Here is a 13,304-nt window from a genome sequence, read left to right on the forward strand (position 1 = left end):
AGAAATGCACTAATTTCTAGAAACATACAGTCTGCCAAGACAGAGTCAAGCAGAAACACAGTTTGAACAGACTGATCACTAGAAGTGAAATTGAATCTGTAATTTAAAAAAATAAAACTTCCAGGAGGACCTTCAAGATGGCGGGGGAGTAAGACATGGAGATCACCTTCCTCCCCACAAATACATCAAAAATACATCTACACATGGAACAACTCCTACAGAACACCTACTGAATGCTGGCAGAAGACCTCAGACTTCCAAAAAGGCAAGAAAATCTCCACGTAGCTGGGTAGGGCAAAAGAAAAAAAGAAAAAAAACAGAGACAAAAGAATAGGGACAGGACTTGCACCTCTGGGAGGGAGCCGTGAAGGAGGAAAAGTTTCCACACACTAGGAAGCCCATTCACTGGTGGAGATGGGGAGGTGGCAGGGGGGAAGCTTCGGAGCCACAGAAGAGAGCACAGCAACAGGGGTGCAGAGGGCAAAGCAGAGAGAATCCCGCACAGAGGATTGGTGCCGACCAGCACTCCCCAGCCTGAGATGCTTGTCTGCTCAGGGCAGGTGTAGGCTGGGCACAGAGGCTCAGGCTTCGGAAGTCAGACCCCAGGGAGAGGACTGGGGTTGGCTGTGTGGAGACAGCCTGAGGGAGCTAGTGCACCACAGCTGAGGGAGTCTGGGAAAAAGTCTAGGCCTTCCTGAGAGGCAAGAGACCATTGTTGCAGAGTGCTCAAGGAGAGGGGCAATCCCACCATAGGAGCTTCTACCTACATGCACTCACAGACAGCAGGGCATCGCCCATGCTCACGAGCCGCAGCTGCTACCTAGGATCCCAGAGGTGGGCGCAACGGCTGCCGCTGCTGCTGCCAAGGGTCCTGTGAGCAAGTGCAGGTCACTGCCCACACCTTTCTGGGAGCCTGTGCTGCCCACCACTGCCGAGGGTCCCATGATCTGTAGCCAACTTCCCTGGGAGAACACACGGCATGCCTCAGGCCATAGCAACTTCCTGCTGGCCTCTGCCACTGCAGGCACACCCCACACACCCCAATTGTGACTGCTGTATCCTTCCCTCTCCCTGGCCTGAGTGAGCAAATGACCCCTAATCAGCCTCTGCTTTCACCCCTCTTGGCTGGGCAGGAACAGATGCCTGTGGGTGCTGGCAGGCAGAGGACGGGCTAAAACCAAAGCTGAACTCCAGGGGCTGTGCGACCAAAGAAGAGAAAGGGAAATCTCTCCGTGCAGCCACAGGAGCAGTGGATTAAATCCCTGCAATTGGCTTGGTAAAACCTGAATCTGTGAAATATCTGAAGAGAAAACGAGTGTTCCCACAATCGAGGCTGTGGACTTTGGGGGCATCTGTGGACTTTGGAGACAAGTACACGCAGGACTAAGGCCAGATCAGAGTCTGAGCTGGCCCCACAGTGCCACAGCAGGTCCAGAGACCTACCTAGAAGTATTGGAGGACCATTGTTTGGGGGTGCACAAGGACAGGGGATTCAGAGCATTGCCTGAACGAGCTCCAGAGACGAGCGTGAGCCGCGGCTATCAGTACGGACACGAGACACGGGAATGAGACGCTAATGCTGCTGCCGCAGCCACCAAGAAGCCTGTGTGCAAGCACAGGTCACTATCCACACCTCCTCTCCCAGGAGCCTGTGCAGCCCGCCACTTCAGGGTCCTGGGATCCAGCGACAACTTCCCCGGGAGAACACACGGTGCACCTCAGGCGGTTGCAGTGTCACGCTGGCCTCTGCCGCCGCAGGTTTGCCCCGCATTCTGTACCCCTCCCTCCCCCTGGCCTGAGTGAGCCAGAGCCCCCTAATCAGCTGCTACTTTAACCCCATCCTGTCTGAGCGAAGAACATACACCCTCAGGCGACTTACACGCAGACACGGGGCCAAATCCAAAGCTGAACCCCAGGAGCCATGCAAAAAATAAGAGAAAGGGACATTTCTCCCAGCAGCCTCAGGACCAGCGGATTACATCTTCACAATCAACTTGCATCTCTGGAATACCTGAATAGACAACGAATCATCCCAAAATTGAGGCAGTGGACTTTGGGAACAACTGTAGACTTGGAGTTTGCTTTCTGCATCTAATTTGTTTCTGGTTTTATGTTTATCTTAGTTTAGTATTTAGAGTTTATTATCATTGGTAGTTATGTTTATTGATTTGGTTGCTCTCTTCCTTTTTTATATATATAGAGATATGTATTTTTTTTCTTTTTCTCTTTTTGTGAGTGTGTGTGTGTATCCTTTGTGTGATTTTGTCTGTATAGCTTTGCTTTCACCATTTGTCCAAGGGTTCTGTCTGTCTGTTTTTTGTGGGGTTTTTAGTATAGTTTTTAGTGCTTGATATCATTGGTGGATTTGTTTTTTGGTTTGGTTGCTCTCTTCTTTCTTTCTTTTTTAAAATTTTTAATATTTTTTATTTTAATTATTTTATTCTTTTTTCTTTCTTTCTTTCTTCCTTCCTTCCTTTCTTTCTTTCTCTCTTTCTCCCTTTAATTCTGAGCCATGTGGCTGACAGGGTCTTGGTGCTCCAGCCAAGTGTCAGGTCTCTGCTTCTGAGGTGGGAGAGCTGAGTTCAGGACATTGGACCACCAGAGACCTCCCAGCTCCACATAATATCAAACAATGAAAGCTCTCCCAGAGATCTCCATCTCAAAGCTAAGAGCCAGCTCCATTCAACAACCAGCAAGCTACAGTGCTAGACACCCTACAACTAGTAAGGCAGGAACACAAACCCACCCATTAGCAGAGATGCTGCCTAAAATCATAATAAGGTCACAGACACCCCAAAACACCACCCGACATGGTCCTGCCCACCAGAAAGACAAGATCCAGCCTCATCCACCAAAACACAGGCACCAGTCCCCTCCACCAGGAAGCCTGCACAACCCTCTGAACCAACCTTAGCCACTGGGGGCAGACACCAAAAACAATGGGAACTATGAACCTGCAGCCTGTGAAAAGGAGACCCCAAACACAGTAAGTTAAGTAAAATGAGAAGACAGAGATATACACAGTGGATGAAGGAGCAAGGTAAAAACCCACCAGACCAAACAAATGATGAGGAAATAGGCATTCTACCTGAAAAAGAATTCAGAGTAATGATAGTAAAGATGATCCAAAATCTTGGAAATAGAATGGAGAAAATACAAGAAATGTTTAACGAGGACCTAGAAGAATTAAAGCGCAAAGAAACAATGATGAACAACACAATAAATGAAATAAAAATTCTCTAGAAGGAATCAATAGCAGAATAACTAAGGCAGAAGAATGGATAAGTGACCTGGAAGATAAAATAGTGGAAATAACTACTGCAGAGCAGAATAAAGAAACAAGAATGAAAAGATTTGACTCAATCAACTCTGCAGGTGTAGTGTGAAAGCAGCATAGACAATATGTAAACAAATGAGTGTGGCTGTGTTTCAATAAAACTGTATTTATAAAAACTGGTGGTGGGGGCTTCCCTGGTGGCACAGTGGTTGAGAGTCCGCTGGCTGATGCAGGGGACATGGGTTCGTGCCCCTGTCCGGGTAGATCCCACATGCCGTGGAGCAGCTGGGCCAGTGAGCCATGGCCACTGAGCCTGTGTGTCCAGAGCCTGTGCTCCACAATGGGAGAGGCCACAACAGTGAGAGGTCCACGTAGCACAAAAAAACCAAAAAACAAAAAACAAAAAACTGGTGGTGGGCCAGATTTGGCCTATGGGTTCTAGTTTGCTGATCCCTGATATAAAGAACTCTTAAAAATTGAGAAACATGGGCCTAAAAACCTCATTTTTAAAATGTGGGAACAACCTAAATGTCCATTGACAGATGAATGGATAAAGAAGATGTGGTACATATATACAATGGAATACTACTCAGCCATCAAAAAGAATGAGATAATGCCATTTTCAGCAACATAGATGGAACTAGAGATTATCATACTAAGTGCAGTAAGTCAGAAAGAGAAAGACAAACACCATATGATATCACTTATATATGAAATCTAAGACATGACACGAATGCATCTACGAAACAGAAACAGACTCACAGACATAGAAAATAGACTTGTGGTTTCCAAGGGGGATGGAGGGTGGGGGAGGGATGCAGTAGGATGTTGGGGTTAGCATATGCAAGCTATTATATATGGAATGGATAAACAATGGAAAAATATTTTTAAAAGAATGTATGCATATGTATAACTGAATCACTGCTGTACAGCAGAAATTAACACAACATTGTAAATCAACTATACTTTAATAAAAAATAAATTTAAAAAATGGGAAGATATGAACAGGCAATTCACAAAAAGAAAAAGAGATGTACAATGGCCACCAAATATATATTTTAAAGTTCAGACTTACTTATAATTAGGAAAATGCACATTAAGATAACACCGAGATGCCATTTCTCATTTATTAGACTGGTAAAAATTAAAAGTGTGACAATATATTATGCTGGTGAGGCTGTGGGGAAAAAAGCACTCTAGTATATTTCTGTTGGGAACACAAACTGGTTCAATCCTTCTGGCGAGGAATTGGGTAATATCTAACTAAACTACATTTGTCCTTACCTCTTGAGTCAGCAATCCTACATCTAGAAATCCACCTTAAAGATCTCCAACAAAAGGAAGATTATGAATGGATATGGAATGATTTCATACTGTTAAATGAAAAAAGTGAAGCTTTAAAGAGTATCTAGAAAGAAGGGGATATAAGAAGACATACATGTACTTGCAAAAGAAATACAGGAGGATACACTTGAAATTAAAGAGCTCACTTACCTACAGGGGAGGGGTGGGAAAGGGATAGGATAGTAGGGACAAGGAGGTAAGTGACACTTCACTGAATATACTTTTTTGTGTAGCTTTGACTCATGGAACCATACCGTTTCACATACTCCAAAAAATTAAAATTAAAATTAACTACAATGTGGGGTGAACCCTAAATGACATATAAGCTAACAAATGAACATACCTATATTAAAAATGAATAGTATAACGGCACTGAAGAGGATGGGAAAGAAATTAGCCTAAGTATTTCAGTTATCAGTAGAGGGCATAGAAAGACACTGGAGGAGGAAGAGACTTCTCTTCCTAGTACTTGTGTGCTGCTCTCACCAAGTTCCTGCAGCACCCATGGCTTCTGCAATGCATCCTTAGGTGGACAGCAGCACCCAGCGGCCATAAGCATGTGGCACATCCCATAAACAACTTCCCCCATCATCCCAGAGGGCAGACTTCCATCAAGCCCTGCCAACCAGCTCAGCAAACTTCTCTGCCATCCAATGGGTCATGGTCGTGCCCTTTCCAATTAGATCAAATTCTAAGCCGGGGTGGAGAGATGGGGAGTGGCCTCTTTCTCAGGTGCTTTATCTCAGCACTAGGGATAAAGGCTACTCCCTATATTTGCTATTCTTTGCAGTGCCCTTTACCTCTTAGTAGCCAATCTCCCATTACTCCAATTCCCTGTTATAGTTAATTACTTATATTAAACATGCTCTCTTCAAACTCCTGTGTGATTTCTGTCTCTTGATTGGGCTCTAAGAATATATTAGGTAACACTGGAGTGTTCTGACTAGTCAGTGAGCACATTTAGTGCCCAGATCCTGTTTCGCAATACCATTCTCCAATAAAAGGAGTTAGGGCTTCTTGGAGAGGTGGTTGAGTCCAGGGCTGGAGCAGGGAAACTACAAGATGAACCTGAAACATCTTGTGGTACCAAAAAGTAAGAACGCACTCAAAAAAGGCAGGGCATGTCAAAAAGATACAGAAGCCAACCCAGAGGAGCTCCTAATGGCCAAAGCTAGAAATCTGAGCAACAAAAATAAACAATAGTATTGGATTATAACACATGAAGTAAAAATGAATATCCATAAGTCCATACTGATATAAATACATGATTGAATAAATTAATAAATGGGAGAGATGAGACAAATAATTTGGAGAGTTTCAAATAATGTGTGTAGATATTTCCCCTTCCAGGAGGCAGTGGTTAACATCCTCTCCCCATCCCTGGGTGTGCTTAGTGACTTGCTTCCTTAGAGTATAGAAAGGGGGTGGGGAGTAACTTTATAGTGGAGAAAGCTGGCAAACATCTGCCAAGGGAGTGATCAAGGTTAACATTATTGGGGATAAGTCAGGTTGATAGCATGTACCCCTGATATGAAGTGATGAGAATGGCACTTCACTTCTGTGGTATTCTTCCCAAAATCTCAAACCCTAGTCTGGTAATGAGAAAAATGTCAGATAAAACCAACTGAAGAATGTTCTATCAATCACTTGACCAGTACTCCTAAAAACTGTCAAGGTCATCACAAACAATGAAAGTTTGAGAAACTGTCACAGTCTAGGGGAAGCCAAAGAGACATGATGAATAAATGTAATGTGGTGTCCTGGATGAGATCCTGGAACAGAAAAAAGACATTAGTTTAAAACCAAAGAAATGCAAATAAAGTGTGTAGTTTAGTTAACAGTAATGTACCAATGTTGGTTCCTTAGTTGTGACAAACATACCTTAGCAATGTAGGATGTTAACAATAGGGAAAACTATCTTTGAGACTTTTCTATAAATCGAAAGCTATTGTAGATTTTTCTTTGTTTTTTTTTCTTTTTTTTTTTTTGTGGTACGCGGGCCTCTCACTGTCGTGGCCTCTCCCGTTGCGGAGCACAGGCTCCGGACGCGCAGCCTCAGCGGCCATGGCTCACGGGCCCAGCCGCTCCGCGGCATGTGGGATCCTCCCGGACCGGGGCACGAACCCGTGACCCCTGCATCGGCAGGCGGACTCTCAACCACTGCGCCACCAGGGAAGCCCTTCCTATTGTAGATTTTTAAAAGTTTATTTAAACAATAAAAAAAAGGACACAGGGCTTCCCTGGTGGCGCAGTGGTTGAGAGTCCGCCTGCCGATGCAGGGGTCACGGGTTCGTGCCCCGGTCCGGGAGGATCCCACATGCCGCGGAGCGGCTGGGCCCGTGAGCCATGGCCGCTGAGGCTGCGCGTCCGGAGCCTGTGCTCCGCAACGGGAGAGGCCACGACAGTGAGAGGCCCGCGTACCACAAAAAAAAAAAAAGAAAAAAAAAAAGGACACAGGAGCCAACCTGAAGGAGCTCCCAATGGCCACAGCTGGGACAATGTGAGCAACACAATAAATAATGCTAGTTCAGTAGCTCCCCCCTTATCCATGGGGGATATGTTCCAAGATCCCCAATGGATGCCTGAAACCACATATTGTACCGAACCTTATACATACTATTTTTCCCTATACACATACATACCTATGATAAAGTTTAATTTATAAATTAGGCACAGTAGAGAAGAGCGAAACTGCCAGCATCACTACTTGGGGCCATTATTAAGTAAAATAATGGTTACTTGAACACAATCACTGCTATATTGCAACGAACGGGTGGGATACACTGGATGAACGGATGATTCACAGCCCCAGGCAGGACGAAGCGGGATGGCGGGAGATTTAATCACACTACTCAGAATGGCACACAATTTTAAAACTTATAAATTGTTGGTTTCTGGAATTTTCCATTTAATATTTTTGGACCACATTTGACCATGGGTAACTGAAACTGTGGAAAACTAAACTGTGGATAAGGAGGGGCTACTGTATTGGAGGATAACCCAGAGAATAAAATAAATATCCATGAGTCTATACTGATATAAATTTAAAAGTGAATTAAAAAGCCAATAATTAAGTGAGAGGGGAGGGACAGCTCTTTCTTAGAGAAAAATCCCAATTAATAAATGTAGAAGGAATAAAGGAAATACAAAACCACTATTGGGCAAACACCACGGTAATAATTGTTGTAGGCAAGATCCACTGATAGATGCTAAAATTAGTGGGCAAAAGATTGAATAGAAACAGAATATTTGCATAGTCTCAAAGTATCTTCCCCAAGGTATTTATTAAGTACAATGCAAAAAATAGAAACTTTACAATGGAGAAACCAGCAGATATTACCTTAACCAAATGATCAAGGTTAACATCGACATCACATATCTCCTCAAGAAGTGCACTGAGGACATTTCTGTGGCATTCTTGCTAAAATGCAAAACCTCAATCTAATCATGAGAAAACAACAGACAAACCTAAGTTGACAGACATTCTACAAAATGCCTGAACTGTACTTTTCAAAAGTGTCAAGGTCATTAAAGACAAGGATAGACAGAAGAACAGTCAAAGGTTGGAGAAGATCTTGAAACAAAAAGAACACTAGTGGGAAAAATGGTTTAATTTGAATTAGGTCTATAGTTTAATTAACAGTATTGTGCTGTGGGGAAAGCAGCTCTAGTGGGGATCAGCTGAGTGTGTGCACAGAGCCAGTGAGGACTGAAGGGCCTGTGCTGGGCATCAGGGCATAGTGTCTCCCTGGCTGGGGCCGGTGGTCACCCCCACCCAGACCTCGCTCGCAGACACCCTGCAGGGAGCTGCTTCCCCCTCCTCTAGGCTGTGGGGCTGACCCTCCCATCCTACCCTTCCTCCATCGGCTGCATCACATTTTCCACTGAAACAGGAAGGGCTCTGCATGTGGGACACCAGCCATGTGGTGCTCACGCAGCAGGAAGATGGTGACCTGTCTCAGGGACACCAAGTCTGGAATTTGCTGCTGTCCTGAGGCCCTGGTGATCAATATCAGGTACCTCATTTAATTTTCACTGCAACCTTGTCAGCTACATGACAATGATTATCATTAGGACCGTTTGACAGTAGAAGCAACTGAAGCACAGTGAGGTGAAGTCGGTTGCCCAAGGTCACACTGCTAGCAAGTAGAAGGACTAGGAAATACTTGAGCCAAGGTCAGCTGACTCCAAAGTGCCCATACTCAGTCACTCTGTGATTCTTTTTTTTTTGGCTGTGCCACGTGGCATGTGGAATCTTCCCTGACCAGGGATCAAACCCATGCCCCCTGCATTGGGAGCGTGGAGTCTTAACCGCTGGACCAGCAGGGAAGTCCCTGTTACTCTGCGATTCTGAAGCCCATGCAGGGTTGGCTCCCAATAAACAATATTCCTATTTTCCATTGTCTTCAAAGTGCTCAGGCTGAGGGGGGACATCTTGTGTGCATAAACTGAGCTTCTGCATGTTTCAGTGCACATCCAGGGCAACCTACCTAGCCCTCCCTCTTCTGACAGAGATGAAAACTCAAACTCACCCTCCCCACCCCCTTCCTAGACACTGAAAACCAGGTGTGCACCAGGTCCTCCAGTGATTGATGACCTCAGGAAAGTTTATCTCTGGTCACGTGAGGTCCCAAATCCCTGGGACCATGCCCCTGATTCCTCTGGCTGCCAATCATTCACTGACCAGCAGAAGCCACCCATGGCTGGACTACAGGGGCTGCCAGAGGACACTTCAAAGGTCCCCAGTCACTGGCATGGCCCAGGCTCCTCATATCACTAATCCACAGTGATGACCACAGGAACCTTGAATAATGCCCAAAACAGGCACACCAGTGTCACACCCCTGGCAGGTTTCCAATCATCCATCTTCCCAGACTGCCAGTTACTGAGCCACATAGTTTCCAAAACTGACTTATGGAGCAGCCAAATACTGACCATTCCTGAAGGATGTTATGACTTTCATTTCAGAAACCAACTCATTGCCCTTCATGGATGTGCATAGCAACATTATTCCTAATAGCTCCAAACTATCCAACAATAGGTGACTAGGTTAACAACCCCTGGTACATCCATACAATGAAATACTATTCAGCAATAAAAAGGAACAGAAAACTGATATGTGCAACAGCATGGAGGAATCTCAAAAGCAATATGTTGTGTAAAAGAAGCCACAAAGAAAAGAGTACATTCTGTATGATTCCATTTACTTGAAGTTTTAGAAAAGCAAAACTAATCTGTTGTGGTAGAAGTCAGAATAATGGTTACTACTGGGTGGGGAGGATTGACTGGGAAGAGATTATGATGAAACTTTCTGGAGTGATAGAAATATCTTGGTAGGGGTTGAGGTTACATGGGTCTATATATTTGTGAAAACTCAACACCCTATATACCCTAAGATGGTACCATTTTATTGTATGTAAATTATACCCCAGTAAAGAAAATAATCAGAAATACTGTGGGAATGTTTATTTTGGATCTGTTTGTACCAGCAAGATAGTTACTTGTATGCACGTCTATGTAAAATCCGCTGGATACTGACTCTTGGGAAAAGATCTGCTGGGAACCAATGGAAATGGAGATCATGGGACAAGACTGACAAACAGCTCCCACTGTTCCACCCTATTGCAGCCCTCCCTCCTTGAGTGAGGATTTTTCTTGCACACAAACCAAGTAAGTTGTGGGGAACCATGCACCTTAAAAAGTTCATGAGATGAAATGTCCTCTCAGTTACTGTAGGAGGCTTTCCAGTGTCATTCATTCAGCACATATTTATGGCACTAACCCTGGTCCAGGCATTGTTGAGGTGTGAGGAAGACAGCATCAAACAAAATGGATCCATCCCCTCTACTCAGGCAGCTATCACTCAGTACCCAACGCCTTCAGGTGAGACTTCAGGCAGGGAGAGGACCACAGAGGAAGATCTCATGGGTGCAAACATTAGAAAATCAGAATCTGTGAAAGCATCAATATGCTTGGGAAAAACAGACCTATGCCTCTTGGAAAAGGTGTGGGTTGGTATTATTCTAAGGTAAATCCTGTGTTCTAAGTTTTGTTGTTTTTTAAAAAAGCTTTTCTTTTATTGAGGGATAATATACACAGGTATATAATGTGCTCACATATTGAGTGTACAATTTGATGAGTTTCGACAACTCATTCAAATCAGAATATAGGATAGTCCCCAGAAGTCTCCCTCATGATACTTCTGGTCTATATACCGCCTCCAACCTGAGGTAACCACTGACCTTTTTTATGTCACCATGGACTAGATCTGCCTGTTCTAGAGTTTCAGGTAAACATACAGTACAGAGGCATGCATATGTAGTTATAGAGTGATATGGAGTTTAGATTTATGGGGTCACACAGTATGGTCTTTTGTGTCTGGCTTCTTTCACTCAGCATAACGCTTTTGAAACTCATCTGTATTGTATGTCAGCACTTTTGCTTCTTTTTATTGCTGAGTAATTAGCCATTGTATGGATGTATCACAATTTATCCATTCACCAGCTGATGGATATTTGGACTGTTTCCTGTTTCACCCTATTACGAATGAATTCTAAGATTTACCAGATGCATTATAACTCCATCATTGACTTCTTTCTTGCATTATAGATGGTCGGGAGGAAAAACAGGAAGCCCAAAGTCACTGAAAGAGAAAGAAAATGCAACTTGGAAAGGAATGTGGTTGTGAAGCTGGCCATGGTCCTCATGGCTAATACAGAGGAGGTAGAAAGGTAAACAAACTAATAAACAAGTTTCAACAGGGTTTTTAAAAAATTTTACCAACTTCAGGAAAGGAGAGTGAGAGCTTTCCAGAACAAGTCCCCCCAACAAGCTGTCAAAGTGAAGGGATTTCTGCACCCCACAAAGCAGGGCTTTTCTGGGATATGTTATGGGTAGGTTGGACAGGGAGAGATCCTAGGTCCAGTTACATGTTCAGCTGATGAGAATAGAAAATGTTAGGAAACGACAGAGGCAGAGGTCCTAGGCACGAGCATTCCAAATCCCAATTAGGGCATAATTATGTTCAGTCTTTCCCAGAGCTTACGGAACATAACTCTTGGGGTGGCAATGAGGAAGAGAGAAAACACTTGGAGTACCTCATCCTACATAACTGGCCACAAGTGAACATAGTGTCCACATTCTGCTATGATAAATATGTCATCCCTGTTGCACATATTATGAAAACTTCATGTGACAGTTCTGTTTTCCATGGCCCAGGGCACTCATAAGCCCCTCACAGAATAACAGTGACCTGCTGAGAGCCTAGAAAGGTAATGGGATTTTAGAAGGGGGATCCCGCTGAATCTTGGCATTTCATCTAGGCAGAACCAGCTAAGGAAGTGATGGGCAGAAAAAAACTTTCCAATACATGCACTATATAGTTTATTCCCAACTATATCCCCAAGTGATAAAGATTTTTATTGCCGTTTTACTGATGAGAAAACTATAGCTTATAACTGAATCACTTTTCTGTACACCTGAAACTAACACAACATTGTTAATCAACTGTACTCCAATATAAAAATTTATAAAAATAGAAATACCATATGACCCAGCAATCCCACTACTGGGCATATATCCTGAGAAAACCATAATTCAAAAAGAGTCTTGTACCACAGTGTTCATTGCAGCACTATTTACAATAGCGAGGACACGGAAGCAACCTAAGTGTCCATCAACAGATGAATGGATAAAGAAGATGTGGCACATATATACAATGGAATATTACTCAGCCATAAAAAGAAATGAAACTGAGTTATTTGTAGTGAGGTGGATGGACCTGGAGTCTGTCATACAGAGTGAAGTAAGTCAGAAGGAGAAAAACAAATACCATATGCTAACACATATACATGGAATCTAAAAACAAATAAATGGTTATGAAGAACCTAGGGGCAGGACAGAAATAATGTAATGATGCAGATGTAGAGAATGGACTTGAGGACACAGGGAGAGGGAAGGGTAAGCTGGGACGAAGTGAGAGAGTGGCATGGACTAATATATACTACCAAATGTAAAATAGATAGCTAGTGGGAAGCAGCTGCATAGCACAGGGAGATCAGCTTGGTGCTTTGTGACCACCTAGAAGGGTGGGATAGGGAGGGTGGAAGGGAGATGCAAGAGGGAGAGGATATGGGGATATATGTATATGTATAGCTGATTCACTTTGTTATAAAGCAGAAACTAACACACCATTGTAAAGCAGTTATACTGCAATAAAGATGTTTAAATAAATAATAAAAGATGAGGAAACAGAAATAAATAAAATTAAAAGTTTTTTTAAAAGAAAAGAAGGGCTTCCCTGGTGGCTCAGTGGTTGAGAGTCCGCCTGCGATGCAGGGCACATGGGTTCGTGCCCCGATCCGGGAAGATCCCACATGCCACGGAGCGGCTGGGCCCGTGAGCCATGGCCGCTGAGCTTGCGCGTCCGGAGCCTGTGCTCCGCAACGGGAGAGGCCACAGCAGTGAGAGGCCCACATACCGCAAAAAAAAAAAAAAGAAAGAAAACTATAGCTTAGAGAGATTAGATTAACATGTCTGAATTCACATAAATTCTGTGGTAGAGTCAGATATCTCTCAGCGCTGGAGTGATATCTGAAGGTGCTCAGTAGAGATATCTCGTCTGAGTTGTCCCCCGACATCCTAGCCAGTACAAGTGATAGTTGAGAGCAGTAATGTATGATAT

At 43.9% G+C, this 13,304-nt stretch overlaps 1 protein-coding gene across 3 annotated transcripts in view; it reads right to left on the reverse strand.

Moving 5' to 3' along the window:
- Positions 1-13,304, reverse strand: part of LOC131748861 (CXXC-type zinc finger protein 1-like) — a 70,607-nt gene that overhangs the window by 23,602 nt on the left and 33,701 nt on the right. The window contains exon 1 of one of the 3 annotated variants that reach the window (XM_067024159.1): positions 11,186-11,196. The exons of the other annotated variants lie outside the window; for them this stretch is intronic. The gene's annotated coding sequence lies outside the window, so the exon portion shown is untranslated. Of the gene's footprint in view, positions 1-11,185; positions 11,197-13,304 lie in introns of those variants that run through there. 3 annotated transcript variants of the gene reach the window in all.

Source organism: Kogia breviceps, chromosome X (genome assembly GCF_026419965.1).
Source record: "Kogia breviceps isolate mKogBre1 chromosome X, mKogBre1 haplotype 1, whole genome shotgun sequence".
Classification (NCBI taxonomy): domain Eukaryota; kingdom Metazoa; phylum Chordata; class Mammalia; order Artiodactyla; family Physeteridae; genus Kogia; species Kogia breviceps.